The following is a 17,285-nucleotide window of genomic DNA, read 5'->3' as shown; positions in this document are numbered from 1 at the left end:
TTCTTTTACTCCTCCTGCGAAAACAGAGAGTCTGGAATTTTTTTTAACATTTTTTTGGTACTCTGGAGGACCACCCAATTACCCCCTTTTAAGGTGGTGCGTCACTTTTGGGACACCCTGTATACAGACCACAAGCCATTAACATTTGCTTTTGACCAGAAACCAGAGAAATGCAGTCCCAGACAATGCCGTCAACTAGTCCTAATCTCCCAGTACAGCACAGATATACGATACATCAAAGGTTCAGAAAACATTCCGGCAGACACATTGTCAAGAGTTTTCGCAGTAATTAAAGAAGCCATTGACATCACAAAGTTAGCTGAAGAACAAACCAGGGATCCAGAATTACAAGATTTACAGCAAAACGACAAATTCAAGTTTCATCACGAACAAGTTCCTCAATCAACAACGTACCTTTGGTATGAAATCTCTAATGGACATCGATTGTATGTTCCTCAGAAATATAATAGACCGATTTACAAGGTGGCCAGAAGCCGTTCCAATTCCAGACATCACTGCAGAATCATGTGCGGAAGCAATACTTTATAATTGGATATGCAGATTTGGTGTACCAGAAAGAATTACCACTGATCGTGGAACACAGTTCGAATCTCAACTTTTTGCATGCCTTAGTGAAATAACTGGTTTTAGAATGCCATAATGCAGAGTGGTCTGAAGCATTGCCACTTGTTTTATTAGACCTTCGCAATGAAATTAAAGAAGATCTACAAGTTACACCGTCAGAAATGGTTTATGGGACTACACTCCGTCTCCCATATGATCTTGTGGACTCTACGCCGATAACAACACAAACACCAAACGAATTTGGGAAACAACTAAAATCAAGAATGCAGCAAATCAGATGTACGAGTACTTCATGGCATGGTAACTCTAAAGTATACATACCCAAGGACCTGCACAAGTCCCAATATGTATTCGTCAGAGTTGATTTGGTCAAGAAACCTTTACAGCATCCGTTCAAGGGCCCATATCGTGTCCTCTCAACTGGAGAAAAGTTCTTCACCCTAATGATAAATGGGAAGAAAGAAACAGTTTCAATCGACCGACTCAAACCAGCTTATGTTGATAGTGAAATTCAGTCATCAGATAGAGAAATACCACAAATTCAACCAACGGTCCTTCCTCAACCATCTTCAAGTACAACTTCACATTCGACTACCAGAAGTGGTCGACGAGTCAGTTTTCCAGACAGATACTGTGCTATTGTATCGTTCGACACTCTCACTGAAGAGGGGGTGATGTAGCGGCAAGATCATCTCGTCTTGGAAAACGATGTTTTTGTTAGCGACGTTAGTCAATTGTTAATATTGGAATTTTGAAAAAATACTGAAAAATTCTGACTACAATAAATTCTGTTATCAAGCGTTAAGTGCTTATCATTAGTGACCCCCCAGCCACAAATTACAGGTAATTCAAGGGGATTTTGCCCCATTCGTATTTCGATTTTTCTGCAGAATCATAATCTACAAGGGTGTCTGATATTGGAGTTAAAATCTTTGCACTTTATTCGGGTACACCCTGTATAGGTGTCCCAAAACGCTCGCATGTCCGTTAATGAGCGAATATCAAGACAATTTTAGATGTCGACCTGATCATAAAAGGACTACTGGACGAAGAAGATGTTTCAGGCTAAACACCTATTTTAATAGCGATTGTTAGTGATTTGATCTTAACCCATGTTTAACCTTTTCTATTATAATAACAGGTTCAACACTAAAAATTCAGGCTGATAAATTCATTGACGACTCAAATAATAACGACTGTAAAACAGTCATAAATATATTATATTATTATAGAACAAAGGAATAACAACGAATGTTCTCATTGCAAATGATGATAAAAAGTAAATTATAACCCAAAACATTTTTTAGAATCAATAAATAATAATCAGGTAGTGGATCAAAAATTCAGTCTCCTTAATTATTGTTTCAAATTTTTAGTTAAAATATCACTACTGTATATTTCGAGACTATTGGTCCACTTGTTTCAACATCAAGTACCACTAAGATGTTAATAACTGGTCCGGGGTACACTCCTAGTATGCTGCAACAACCTAGGCATAAAAAACTACATCCTAGTCGAAAAAAGCTCGGAATGGAAACTTTGCCCAAAAGAAACACGTCAGAGAAATCTTAATTCAAGAGAAAACTAATTATGTAGGTCTTTAAAAGGAAAAATTTTTGGAAGGACACAATTTAGAAAAGCGGACTTTAAGACTGCTGTTGGAGCAAAAACAAGCGAAAAAAATAGTCTAAACTAATTTCTTGAAACATTTTTGTCCAGACCTGACCTGACCTGACCTGACTTGACCGCTCTTGTGAGCAAATGTGCGTCCTAGAAGAAGTGGCCAATGAGAGAAATAAGATGATTAAGGTGCAATTATGTCAAAAGAAAGTCAGGGAGGAGTCATGCTTGTATTATAATGAAGTCGAGGCGATGAAAACGCATCCGAAAATCACGAATCTCTACGTTCTAGACATAGAAATGCTCACATGGTAAAGAAGCTATGGATAGTATGGGAGACACAATTAAACGTATCGTTCACAGAAAAGCAATCAACAATTCTGCAAGAGATTCCTTCTTGAAGGCAAAAAATTTATTAATAATATAAATATTTTGAATATTGATGGATTAAAAGTCAAAGTATCTGAATCAACGAAGTACAAATACTCAAGCAATACTAAATATCCAACAATACCTTATATTTTGTACAAATAAAGAAGTAAGTTTAGGGTGGATGTATGTCTAGCGGATATGAGTACACTCTACTAATTTGTGAAAACGAAGCTCGGAACTGTGGGCGCCTCCGCTTGTGTAAAATATAACTTACTTTGTTCAAAAAGCTACAAGCATTAATAAAATTAGACTTTCTGCTATATTATTTTTGTATTTTAGCACTTTTTTGCAACGTTTATTTAACAAGTTTTGCCTTGTTACACCCGTTACAAATGTGTGTCACACCCGTTACATTTTTTTAAAATACAGGATGTCTTAGAACTCATGACCCAGAGAATATGAAGAGGTGCCGATAGCAAAACAGAAAGTAAATCTAAAAACAAAATTGCTTAAGTTTAATAGTATTCGGGAATGGATAAAAAAATTAACAACCAATCCCGAAAGCTTATTCTAGAGGTGGAAAAAAAGACCATCCCAATTTCCTAGGCAACGAGAGTGTAATGTTTATCTGACTGATGAATGATAGTTTGTGTCCATAGTTACCGATTTTTAAATTTAATTTGTACGCGTCACACCCGTGACACCACAAATTAATTTGTTGCTCTATGATCTGCAATCGTAACAAATTTTATTTAAATACTTTGCAGCACTGTAACCTACCTGATAACAGTAGACTTCTGCTTAAAAAAGCTCTTAGTCGTAAATAAATTAAAAAATTGCCATTTTGTCACACCCGTGACATAAGGAATTGCTGTTAAACGAGGTCGAAATAGTGGCATGTTCGAGAACAGTTTAACATTCCAAAACATTAGTAGATGTGACAGTCAGATCCATACGTAAGAACTGGCAAGAAGAGAACTTAAAAACCCTTAGTAGAGGCAGTAGACGTCCTAGAGTGACTGGTAATAGCGAAGAACGCCCCATAACACAAAGTGCACTTGAAGGCCCATCAGAACCAACACAAGTTGTTGACAACCAAGTGTCCAGTCAGTAAGTCTGACATACCGCCAAAAAAAACACGTAAATTAATAAAAATGGCTTATCGTGCAAAATAGTATATTATGATACGAGTTTTATACTGAAGCGAGGATAAAGTATAAACGAGCTATCATACGCTATTTTTTTTTATTTTGCGCATTTTTAAACAAAACAAGCACATTTCAAAATTTAGGGAAAATTTTATGTCAAATTAACATTCTAGTGACATCTTCGGAAACATTATATTTACAAGCGTCCTGGACGTTTACACACGCCGAGCGGTCAAAATTGCCCAAATCGCTTGCTCTTCAAATGCGTTTATAAATTAAAATCACTTAGGCCCAGTTTCATAATCAGAAGCCTAAAGCCACTTTAGTTAAAGGAAACTTTAGTTTAAAATTGCTTTTAAAATAGACTTTTTTTGTTTCATAATTATTATTAGTTGTCTCGTTAGATAACGTCCCTTTAGTAACGGTTGGCTGCACTGACTTTTAAATATTAGCCGTCAAAATATGAATTTTATGTCAAATAAATATCATTTGTCAGTATCATCGTGGTATTATCATTTGGGAGAAGATGTCGGAAGCTAAACGGAGAAAACGTTCTTCTAATTTCTCAAAAGAGGAAGAACTAAGCTTCACCAACTGTACTGAACCATATAAACACATTATAGAATGTAAAGTAAGCAACAAAATAACAAATACCGAAAAAGAAGAAGCTTGGCAGAAAATCGCCGAAAAATTTAACGCCAAGAGTGAATCATTGAGAACCGTAGATCAATTAAAAGGAAAATACGATAATTTAAAATCGAAAGCCAGGAAACAGGCCGCTGAAGCAAGAACCACATTTAAAGGTACCGGTGGCGGACCATCAAGTAATAACATGGTAGATCCCGTAAGTGAGGCGATTCTTCGCTTTATTAACAAAAAAAACTGTAGTTGGTATCATGTCAAAATTCGATAGTGATGCTGATAGCGCAGATAATGTTCCTCCAGCTAATGTTGCAGTAATTAATGATAATGATGTTTTTGAGCATGACAATGTTGAGAATTTAGTTACTCTAGATGTGCCGCAAGAAAACTTGATGGAAAGCGATGTTTTTATAGCAGACGCAGAAAGAAAAGAAGAACTCGAGAATTTAGTAATTTCTGGAAATCGTACTTTTACTGAGACAAAAAGGATCAACTGGAGTAAATATGTACCACAGAATTTAAGAAAGTCAATCCACAAAAAATTAAAAGATACTGACAAACCAGCATTTTTTTCGAAGGAAAAGTACTACCAAAGAAAGACGGAATTGCTTGAAAATGTTTAAGGAATAAAGTGAAATTCGACAATCAAAGGAAAAGAGAGACCAAAAAGAACATACTAAAAAAATGAAGTTGTTGGATTTAGATTTTCTATTAAAAGAGCAGCAGTTATTGTCAAAATAAAATGTTAAAATGTTATATGAAATTCTTAATTTAATTAATAATAAAGTTATTAATTATACTACAATTAACAATTTTTATGTGTAATTAATACTAAAGTCTAGCAAAGTGTTCATTTATTAATAATTGTCTCAAACGTCGTCCTGTTATGTCATTATTTTCATTGTCGTTATTTGGCTCACCATCTTCAGCATTATCATTTTCAATCTCGTCAAACCACTCTTGCGGAAACCAATCGTTCATTTCTACAGCAATATTTTGTAAAACTGCTGTAGCAACAATTATTGACATCACAGTATCTAATTTTACTCGCATTCCAAATTTAAGTATAGGAAATCTGCGTTTCCATACACCTAAAAGACGTTCAATTACACAACGTGTACGAATAATAGACTCATTATACAAATTTTCGGATTGAGTAGTTACATTAAGCAATTTTGTCATTAAATAAGGTTTCAGTGTATAACCGCTATCACCAATCAGTAGATATCTCCTTTAAGTCAACTTTAAATTTAAAGTGTGATTATGAAACTCAATTTTAAATTAAAAGTTGCCTTTTAAATTAAAGCCTCCTTTATTTTGATTATAAAACTGGCCCTTAATGAAGATTGGTCATTAAAGTGGTATTTACCTAAATTATTATCTCAATTAAGATAATATTTCTTCATATTAAAACATTTCATCAACAGCGCCATCTTGTATACTTTTTGAGCACTAACTACAGAATTGACAGATTACGAAATTTATAAAGCTCAGATGTGGCAGTTCTCATGAATTTTGAGAAACCCAATTATTTCAATTAAAAGTTTTTCGACCAAAAAGTTTAAGAATACTCTTGTGCGTTAACCATTTTACAGCGCTCAATCATTAAAGCACTCTGGCTACGCCGTCGTACTTCAAACTGATTTCGCGCTGTAAAATGTAAGTTACCACACGCGACTGTAAATAGCTATTATCGAAACATGAACATTAAAATGTATCTAATACCTTTGTATGCTTACGTGTAAAGTACATCATAATAGTGATGATACAAATAATTCATAATAATAAAAAATCAAAATTCATTACCATCCGCAATAAAAGAATAAATTCGAGATAAGAATCATAACCGGCGACTGTAAATAGCTATTAAAGCACTCAAAAGCAGTAAAAGTAAAAGCTAAAAATCAAAATTCATTACCATCCGCAATAAAAGATATAAATTCGAGATAAGAATCATAACCGGCGATTGGGGCAAACAGAAAATAAATTTTGGAAAACACAAAAGAATAAACTGGTAAGAGAAATACGATCAAAATTTGTTGCAGCAAAAAATAAAATTTATACTGAAAAGTATGACAATAATGTTATATGTACCACGTAACGAAAATGCTAAGAACATAGTTGAAATCCAATAGAAACAACAACAACAAAACAAGAGTGAAAAAGACAAGGCAAACTTAATAGAAGACTTGACATAAATAACGGGCTAAGCGCCATTTCAAATTTTGAAATTATTTAACATTTTCGTTTAATCTAGGAATTGTATTATTAACCTGACGGCAAAAATTTTATTGCAAGCCTATTACCCAAAGTCTAATAATATAATTTTTGCCCTCAGGTTGATATGGCAATGTCTAGTATAAAAGAAAATGATTATTAAAGTCATGCAAGAGTGTGATTTTTCAAATGGCGGTTAGGCCGTTATTTAATGTCAAGTCTTCAATTGCCGAGTATTATAGTGGCGTATATGATAACCCCAGACCTGAGACGACTGAGCGCAAAACCAAAATTGCAACGACGGCACGAATGCTTAGACAAACGGAATACCAAGTGACGACAAATCCTTCTGAAATTTCGAAATTAATAAAAAAAATTAAAAAACAATAAAGCCCCAGAAGAGAATCTTTCAAATAAAATCCAAAAATAATCTGCCGCCAAAGACCAATGGGCAACTGTATTACTCCTACACAATACATACGTGCAATTTTTCTCCCTTATTTTCCAAAGCTTGGAAAAACGCAAGTCATCCCAATCCTGAAATCGAAGAAAAACGAAACTATCCCGAGCTTCTGTCGGCCCAATTTGCATTCAAATGTTAACCTTAACGATTAAAATCGAAAAGAACATCTTTTTGACCTCAATTTATAACCGACCGATTAATTTAATAATAGACATCGAATTAGACAGAAAGAATAACCAAGAGACAAAACAAATCATTATTAGAGGCTTCAATGCGGGTCACGCAAGCTGGGGATGTCATGCAAACAATAATGACGGGTTCAGACTCTTCTATCACATATCGTGCGTTCAAGTAAAATCCTGGGCCAAAAAGGCGTTGAAATCTTTCAACTGTTTCCCTTTTTTTAAGTGTACATTGACAGGTCTAGTAACAAGTTGTTAAACATTAGACAACTAAAACTATAAGAATCTTGATAGCGAGATAAGCGGGGTTGGAAGTTAAGCGCCAAGCAGCGAACTTAAGAGACTGAAATAACGAAGCAAAAATGGATAAATTGTTGATAGTTCTCAGCTGTTGGCGAGAAGTCAAAATTTTACAGACACAAAAGATTCACTTTTATCAAAGCAACTGCGCCAAGAAACACACTAAACGGTGCAAAAGTTGTAATCTATTCGTTAGTAATGACCACCACACGATTATTTGTGTTCAGTGTAAATCAAATGACTCATAAAAGTGTCGTTATTTAATATTTTTCATAAGAAAAAAATAATTTTGGAAAAGATTTATGTTTACGTAATAACTTTCGTGTTTATAATAAAATCAAAAATAAATTTATACAACTATTACTTCGTTTTTTAATGAAAAGCATTGGGGTCACTATAGACCCCACTGGTAGCAAGTGTAACAAAAAAAATCGGTATTATAAGAGATAAACATTCTACTTTCATGAAAATATATGTAATCAAAATTAGTTTGGTTATAGGCCTTTGTTTTTGTGCATATGTTTATGATGAGAGCTAATAAATACACCCTCCTGTTATTTTGGAGGGTTGGGTACATATGTTTTGGTTTTCCGCATTCAGGATATGTTAAAATTCAAACTTCTAATAATTATTTTAAGAAAAACAAAAAAATTTAATGATGGTTGATTTTTGCGTTTCTAAATTGACGAAATCGATCACTGTGCGGCGCCGGCACCAGGCTCTAAATGCTTTTTAATCATTAAAGCATATTCTTCAGCAAAGACGGGATGTGCAAAATAATTCCAGAATAGAATGACGTTGATATCGAGCGTTCAAAAAAAAACAGGTCACCTATGAAATTTTTGGTAACGTATGTCGCATGGATCATGTTGAAATGGCACTTGACATTACTAATAATATTCCTAACCTCATTTTATCCCAGACTCAAAAAAATAATTAAACGAAGTTTATGAGAAAGTTGCTTTTTATGTGAGACCACAACTCAGAGAAGCTGAAGTCGTAGGCCAAGGATTTGCAGTATTTTAGCCACCAATTCTAACCTCAAAAAAATTCTCAATAAGGGCGATGTTTTTTATGTACAATGAGGAGTTGCTCTGTCCTGCTAAAGGTAACTCTGCTGCAATTCGTCGTCATGCAATTTCTTCGTGGACCCTCACATTAATTACTTGTCACTAATGTCATTCTCAAATAGCTTAGATCAACGACATACTGTAAGTAAGGTAGGTAACTGTGATCCGATACATAATACATTATCTCGAAGCCGATTTCTTGTCTTACCTGCTCGTATTTTATCTGCGGTAACACCATCAACTTCGACTAAAAATTCGTTAAGTTTCTACTGTTCCATTTCAAGATATTTCTTGATCGTTGATATTTTCGAGGTTATGAAAACATAACACAAACAACAACAAAATGGACTGCACACATGGCTGACGCAAGCATAAAACGCTTTTAAATAAGAATCGAATTCGGTTTAAATAGTGTTCAACCGGTTTAAAGTTTGACGTCACCGTTATTATAACGCAAAAATTGTAAGTTTTGAAGCGGTTTAGAACAGCTGCAGCGAGAAAAAACGCCTTAAGTTTCTTCATTGGCAATTGACAATTAGTCTTCCTATCAATCAAGGTAGTAAATTGTCTATTTTACATAATTCGGTTAACAGTACATAGTAGAAGTATATTTATAATTATATTCCATTGTTAAATTTTTTTAGACACAAATTTAGGACAGTTTCTCATGACAATTGACATTGCAGTCCAAATTTTAGTTGATCAACAACTCGGTAACTGATGCCAATTGTTTTGAAACAGAAAATCACCAATCGATTGCTACATTAAATATCCCCATTTGCGCAATTTTAAGATGACATGAAAAATGTGACATTTGTCAATTTTGACATGAAAATTATTGTGTATCAAAGTTACGTAATTAATTAGTGCGAGTTCTTGAACATGTTTCAAGTGAAGTGAAATTTTGCACAGAGCAACTGCTGTTTAAAAACGGTAACAAACAAATTTAATTGCGACGCATTACAATGACAGAACTTACACGATCGTAGGTTCAAAACAGCACTGCCATTGCAACATTTGCAACAGAAACGAGTTAAACGATAAAAACTTAAAAATTTGTGACCTTGGGTGGACATTTACGACATAACAAATGCTTTGGTAGTCCTGTTAACCGGTCAAAATAAACAGCCTGTGGCCAATTTTGGAACTCGTGGATGTTGCAAATGTGCAAAGAGAATTCATTGTACGTAATATAAATAAAAAACATTCGTAAGATCCCATAGCTACAAGTTGTACTTACAGGTCATGTAGAATCTGCGTCGATACACAATGTAAATTTCACTAAACCGATATGCACAACACCCGGTACACTCCTATAATTTGGTTAAGTTAAATGTTCTATCACAAATGCAACGGTCGCCATTATCGAAACTTCAAGAAGAGCCGTAACCTCGTTTCTCGGGTTCCCGACGCGCACGCTCAGAAACGGGAAGTGGCAAAAATGCCTACGACGGCAATATCATGCAGCGGGCACATAAATCCTGCACTAATGACTATTGAAATTTAGTTTTTGTTAATTGGTACTATGGTGGCAGTAGAGACGTGTGAAAATTGATGTTTCCGAAAATTTGACATCACAGCGTGCATTGGCGAAATTGGCGAAGGGTGCGACATCTATCGACATTCGTGCAAAACGACCGAGCGGTGAACAACAAATCGGTGTGTGTTGTTTTGTGCTTGGTTTTTAGCTACCGTAATGTGAAATTTGTGTTTATAGACTATTTTTAATAGTGTCATTAACAAATTAATATCTTAGGTCTTTTAACGTAAGTATATTTATAAGAAAAACATACGGTTAAAGCGTAAAAATGCTGTAAACTTATTTTTTTGGCGCCAAACCATCTCTATAGTGAATCCAGAGAATTGTGAATCTTAGTGGGCAATTTTAGGTTTTGAGACTATGTTAATGTAAGAATTGTTTTTGGTGTTACTATTTCAGTAAACTATGTCGCATTTTGAGATAGATATCACCGATATCCTAGAGTATTTTGGTGGTGTAAGGCCAATGAAGGAGGGTGAAGCAGTCTTCAAGGCAGGCTTTATCATTCTTTGTGGGGTACACCCTGGAGAGCCACTTGCAGTGAAGAGTTTGTGCCTTCAGACTGCAGGGTTGACTGCACCTCCCCATGAAGCAACTATCAAATTTGATGAAGATTCAAATTGGAATTGTACCTGCAGCTGCAAAGCTGGAAAATCTGGGTGTTGCAAGCATGTGGTTGCAACATTAATTCACATTAACAGGTTTATTAACAGTTATTTAACAGTATGTGCATTGAGTATAAAAATAACAGAGAAACAACCCAATGCTAATTTTTGTAACCAAACGAACGACTTGAACACCAGTGGGCGCCACAAAAAAAACGCTAGCGCCACCTATGTTTCAAGATGGTCGTTACACACCATCTAGTGGTCAAGATTTTATAACGAGAAGCTAATCTTATTTTGTGATGACGTCATTTCTTTGAAGGAGAATTGTTTATTGTTTTATACTTTTTTGTGGTTGTGTTCTACCAAAATTTAGCGTTATAACAACAAAACAGATTTTACAACACGGTTTTTAATTTTTTTTTAATTGTTGTGATGGACGATTTTTTAAAAAATGATTTGAATTTATAATTTTTTTTTGGTACAGATTTTTTTAAAATGAGATAAGACGTTTTTATTTATCAGTCACTGAATTTGGGCCCCACCTTTGCCAATTTTATACAATATAATTTAATAAATTAATTTAATAAATGAACTGGTGTAATAAATTAATAATGTGTAGAAAATTAGAATCAAGAAATTAGAAAAAAATATTTTATTTTAACATTAAAAATTGAAATATGTAGAACATTTGAAAAACTTAAATACATTTAAAAATTAGTTGAGGAAGTAGCGTTCTGAAAAATTAAAAAGCGTTTAAAAGAATGATACAATATAATAAACATATTTACCATTCCGGGTCAGAACCAAAAAGCAAAAGCAATTTTAATTGCAACAACTGCTTCTTTTTCAAACGAATTTTTAAAATCAGCTTCAGGTTTTCTGTTATCAATAGACACCTTGGAGTCGGCGGCCGTTGTATTTCAAAATTGGCGCTTTCCATTTTTTTAAATAAGCGTTCACGTCGACCTGGACGATTTCGACGACGTCGAGACATTTTATCAATACACGTGACGATTAGACGAAAATACAGAACAAAACAACCAGCTAGACATTAATCACCTAATTTATTACTCACACTTTAAACTATATTTGTGAGAACTAGTGAAGTAGGCAGTTTTGTTTATAAAAAAATTAAAAGAGCTGAATTTATTAGATGTAGGGGAGAAGTGACAAAATAAAGTTTATTGTTTTATGGTTTGATTTTACTGTTTGTTGCTGGCATCTGGTAGTTGGAACGTACAAGTTCCAAATTGTAAAAGGTTGGCTGAAAATAATTTCATATTGTTAAAGCTTAATGTACACCGCGTAAAATCTAATCAGCGAGGGTTAAATCCGCGAACGGCGAAGTCCGACTGTAGTGATTTACCTTCACTTTTTTTGTAGATCACTTAGTCGTTTCATATTGTCAGTGTTCAGTAGTGATACAAAGCCGGTTCTGCAGCGGAAGTCGTAATCTCGAGCGCCCGTCCGGTGATGTATTGCTGGTCATCTACCAATCAGGCGCACAGATGGTGTCGGCGGCTCTTCCGGCGTATTGCTGGTCATCTGCCAATCAGGTGGCGGGTGATTTAAAAATTTGACACATGGCGGTGCGAATTTGACAGCTGGTGGCGGGAAATTGAAATGTGTAGCCGGTTGGAGGCGCCGCGAGCCGATAAACAGTTCAATTTGCGCGTGCGCGGCTAAACGGCGGGAAATTTAAAAATTTGACAGATGGCGGTGGAATTTTGACAGATGTCATTATGGAATGGCGGAAATTTTGAATTTGACAGTTGTGTCAGATCAAGATGGCGTTGACGGTTTGGGGTGACAATCATAGAGGGCGCTAGAGTGAGCAAAAATTTCAAAAAGTTTTGAGTGCGGTCCTCGGAAAAAAATTTTGGAATTTCTCGGAAAAAAAATATTGCAATTTCTCGGAAAAATGCAAAATAATTCGTTGTTTGGGTGTAATCATCCAGTCTGATTTCCGTGTTTCTCGGAAAAACCGCAAACATTGATAAGACCATATGTTTCCCACCGTCTATATAACGAACAAAGTGATCAGCTCAGACCATTGATTGTGCTGCTGCTGTCAAGGTGCTAATAGAACAGTAATCAGCTCAACATTTTCCACCGTTTATACGAGTGATCAACTTAAGTCGATAAGACAAATAATTGTGTTGTAGTGAGAGTGATAATAAAAGGTAAGAATAAATTTTTGCTTCTAAATCTGGTACTGAATTTGTACTTTATCTTAGGCCTATCATGACTTCCAAAGCTGATGAAGTGATCGTGGTAAGTAACGACATCGTTCAGGCTACTAAAACGCATTTGGATAATTTGACAACAAAATTTGATCATCAAAGTGCTTTATATTTGGTCCACCAAATTAAAAGTTGTTTTAAACTTTATTCGAAAACTATTAAAAGCTTGAAATTGAGTGTTGGTGCTCGACTCAAGCTTAATTCCAATTTAATTAAATTAAAACATTTTCACGTCATACTTAAACGTTTGTGTTCAAATAATGGTATCAGTGGTCGAGGATTGAAGATAAATCATCAAAAGAGGGTTCAGTGGGAAGAATTGAAAACTGCTTTTAAGTCACGCGTTCAAACTGGAATAATTTTTAATTTAAGTCACATTGATATTGTTCAGTTTTTAAATGATGCATTTTCGGTTTTTAATTCTCGCATTAAAAAATTGCTTAAAAAATTTACTTTGCTTAAAATTAACGCATGTTTTCATGGTGAATTTATTAAAAACAATCCAAACGATGATAGTGAAATTATTGAAGAAAAATCGTTTAACACCAGGAATGGACTGTTGGATCAAGGGCGAAATATTAAAGATTGGTTTCAAAATTACATAAGTGATAAAATTTTAAGTAAACTGGAAAACTTTCAACTTCGTGATTCGGGTTGGGCATTACATAAAATTATTTCGTTGGAAATCAATATAAATAAATGTGAAATTGGGAATGGTTCATCTTTCATCAGACTTCCACAACAAATTGCTAATAAACACGCTTGTGTTAATGTCAAAAATTATAATGATAACGAGTGCTTTTCTTGGAGCGTCATCTCAGCCTTATTCCCCACAAACATTAATGCTGATAAGATTAATTCGTATCCGCATTGGTCATCAAAATTAAATATGAAGGGAATCGAATTTCCTGTCAGTATTAATCAAATTTCTAAATTTGAAAAATTAAATAATGTTTCAATTAACGTGTACGTTTTGGAATTAAATCAAACTAAATCAAAAGCATCGTATTATACTGTAGCTCCAGTAAGACTAACAGAAAAAAAATTAGAAAAACATGTAAATTTGCTCCAAGTCCAAAACGTTTATTTTCCAAAATTAAATGATTATGAGGCTCCAGATAATGCCGATGTGGATAACACCGAAATAAAGTATCATTATTGTTGGATTAAAAACTTGTCTCGACTTGTTTCAAATCAATTAAACAAAAATAATCATAAAGTCTATTTATGTGATCGTTGCCTTAATTATTTCAAGAAGGAGGATACTTTTAAAGAGCATTCGGAGCAATGTGAAAAATTAAATTTTAGTAAAATTTCATTTCCAAAATATGATTATGTAGAATTTCAAAATTATATCAATCAACAGACATTACCATTTATTTTATACTGCGATTTCGAGTCTGTGCTTCAACCTATCGAAAAAACTTGTGAAAATACATCCAAAACCTTCAAGTATCAACAACATAAAGCGTGCAGTGTTGGACTATTTCTAAAATGTAACTATGATGATAGTCTGTCCTTTTATGACTTTTATCGTGGTGAGAATGTTGCTGTGTGGTTTACAAATAAGCTTAAACAAATTGCAAGAAATGTCTCTGAAAAAATAATCGAAGCTAAACCTATGGGTTCAAGTCCAAGTTTTAAATCAGCTGTTTTATGTCACATATGTGGGAAATGTTTTACCGAAGAAGATAGACAACAAAAAAACATTGTAAGAGATCATGATCATTTTACATCGATATTTAGAGGATTTGCTCATTCAATATGTAATTTAAATTATAAAAAGCGATTTATGGTTCCCATTGTTTTCCACAATTTATCGGGATATGATAGTCATTTCCTCATTGAAGATATTTCAAAATTAGGAAAAATCACACTTTTGCCAATCAATCTAGAAAAGTACATTGCATTCACGCTGAAAGATGAAAATACTGATATAAAATTTAGGTTCATTGATTCTCTCAGATTTATGAATGCATCCTTGGATGAATTAGTATCGACTTTAGAAGCAGATGAATTACAACATTTAAAACGCGAATTTAAAGACTTAGATAAGGATTCCTTCAAATTACTCACCCGCAAAGGTGTATTTCCATACGACTATCTCGACTCAATTGAAAAATTAACAGAAACATGTCTACCACCGATCGAAAAATTTTATAGTAAACTAAATGATTCGCACATTTCCGAAGAAAATTATCAACATGGTCAAAACGTTTGGACCCAATTCAAAATTAACAACTTGGGCGAATACTTGGATTTGTATATGAAAATTGACATTTTACTATTGGCCGATGTTTTCGAAAATTTCCGTCGAGTAATGCATAAAACGTATGGTTTGGACCCCGCATGGTACTACACTTTACCCGGTTATACATGGGATTGTATGCTAAAATACACTGGATGTAAACTCGAAATTCTTAAAGATATTGATATGTTATTATTTGTGGAAAGAGGTATTCGCGGTGGCATAAATCAATGCTGCAATCGATACTCAGAAGCAAATAATAAATATTTAGGTGACGATTATGATCCATCTAAACCAAATAAATATCTAATGTATTTGGATGTCAACAATCTTTACGGGTGGGCCATGCAGCAATATTTACCCTATAGAGAATTTAAATGGTTAGACGATGTTACTGATTTTGATGTTACAAATATTTCCAACGAGTCCAACACAGGTTACATTTTAGAAGTCGATCTTGACTACCCGCAACATATACATGATCGGCACAAAGACTTACCTTTTTGTGCTGAACACCGAAAACCAGCAAATTCAAAAATCTCTAAATTAATGACCACCCTACATAAAAAAACTAATTACATTCTTCATTATCAGAATTTAAAACAAGCGATACATAATGGTTTAGTGGTTAAAAAGATTCATAAAATTTTAAGTTTCAAACAAGCTCCATGGCTAAAACCGTATATCGAACTAAACACAAATTTACGTGCACAAGCCAAAAGTACTTTTGAAAAAAATAATTATAAATTGGCAAATAATGCAGTGTTTGGAAAAACCATGGAAAATATCCGAAAACATCGAATTGTAAAATTGGTATCACAATGGGAAGGGAGATACGGAGCAAAAAATTTAATATCCAGCCCCAGATTTCAAAATCGTACAATTTTTAATGAAAATCTTATCGCGATCGAGCTTGCAAAAACAGAACTTATATTCAATAAACCATTGTACATTGGTATGTCTATTTTAGATATTTCTAAAGTATGTGTCTATGATTTTCATTATGAATTCATGTTAAAGAAGTTTAATGAAAATAATTGCAAACTTTTATATACTGACACCGACAGCCTTATTTACGAACTTCAATGTGATGATATCTATCATGATTTAATTAAGGCAAATATTAAAATGTTCGATACAAGTGATTACCCTTTAAACAATCAATGGTCAATACCTCTTGTAAACAAAAAGGTCCCTGGAGTGATGAAAGATGAGCTAAATAGCAATGTGATGAGTCATTTTATTGGACTTAGATCTAAAATGTACGCGTACAGAGTTAAAGGGGGAAAATGTATCAAAAAATCAAAAGGTGTTAAATTTAGTGTTGTCAAAAATAAAATCACTTTTCAAGACTACCTAGACTGTTTAAAAAATAACATGGTTAAAGAGGTGACTCAACGTACAATACGATCATTTGCACACAAAGTTTACAGTATCGAACAGCACAAAATTGGTTTAAGCAACTTTGATGATAAAAGATTTTTATTAAATGATTCCACTGATACTTTACCACACGGTCACTACAAATCACTTTTAGTGGAAACAAATGAGAGCCTACAACATTGAAAATCACCATTCATTCCTACATTTCAAGTTGGAGTAGTAGGATGTGGCAAATGTACAGTCAAGACAAATGGGTGAAAGCAACAGATCTTAATTCCGCCGTCAAACGTATCCATTCCGAATTTCGTGATGCTTACTATGATCTCCTACATGCTGAGGTGTACGATGTGGACTTCACAGAAGAAGATGCATTAATTAAATCATGGAAGAAGCAATATCGCAATGGTATGGAAATTTGTCAACAATTCATCGATAAGCAAATTGATGTGGCGAGGTTGTGTCAATCTTTGTTCGACCAAGGACTACATGGATTTATTAAGGACCTGGAAATATTTTTACCACCCAATCTTGTTCAAAAGTATATAAATAAAACTTGTAATTAAAATGATGTGCCTTTATTCCCTCCCTCTTCTATAAATATCACTAGACTTATTCGAAGTATTCATTGTTATGTTAGTCCCCGAACGTAAAGGTGGACGTGGTG

General features: G+C 34.1%; 1 long non-coding RNA gene across 1 annotated transcript; it reads left to right on the top strand.

Moving 5' to 3' along the window:
• Positions 1-12,775: 12,775 nt before the first annotated feature.
• Positions 12,776-16,970, top strand: LOC148169318 (uncharacterized). The gene is made up of 3 exons (XR_015770627.1): positions 12,776-12,930; positions 12,985-13,021; positions 16,776-16,970. It is a non-coding gene; the product is annotated as an uncharacterized LOC148169318 (long non-coding RNA).
• Positions 16,971-17,285: the final 315 nt, after the last annotated feature.

Source organism: Gnatocerus cornutus, chromosome 8, assembly GCF_029298725.1.
Source record: "Gnatocerus cornutus isolate USDA-ARS CGAHR chromosome 8, icGnaCorn1.1, whole genome shotgun sequence".
NCBI lineage: Eukaryota > Metazoa > Arthropoda > Insecta > Coleoptera > Tenebrionidae > Gnatocerus > Gnatocerus cornutus.
The sequence above is the reverse complement of the archived record's forward strand: the minus strand, read 5'-3'. Positions and strand labels throughout refer to the sequence as shown.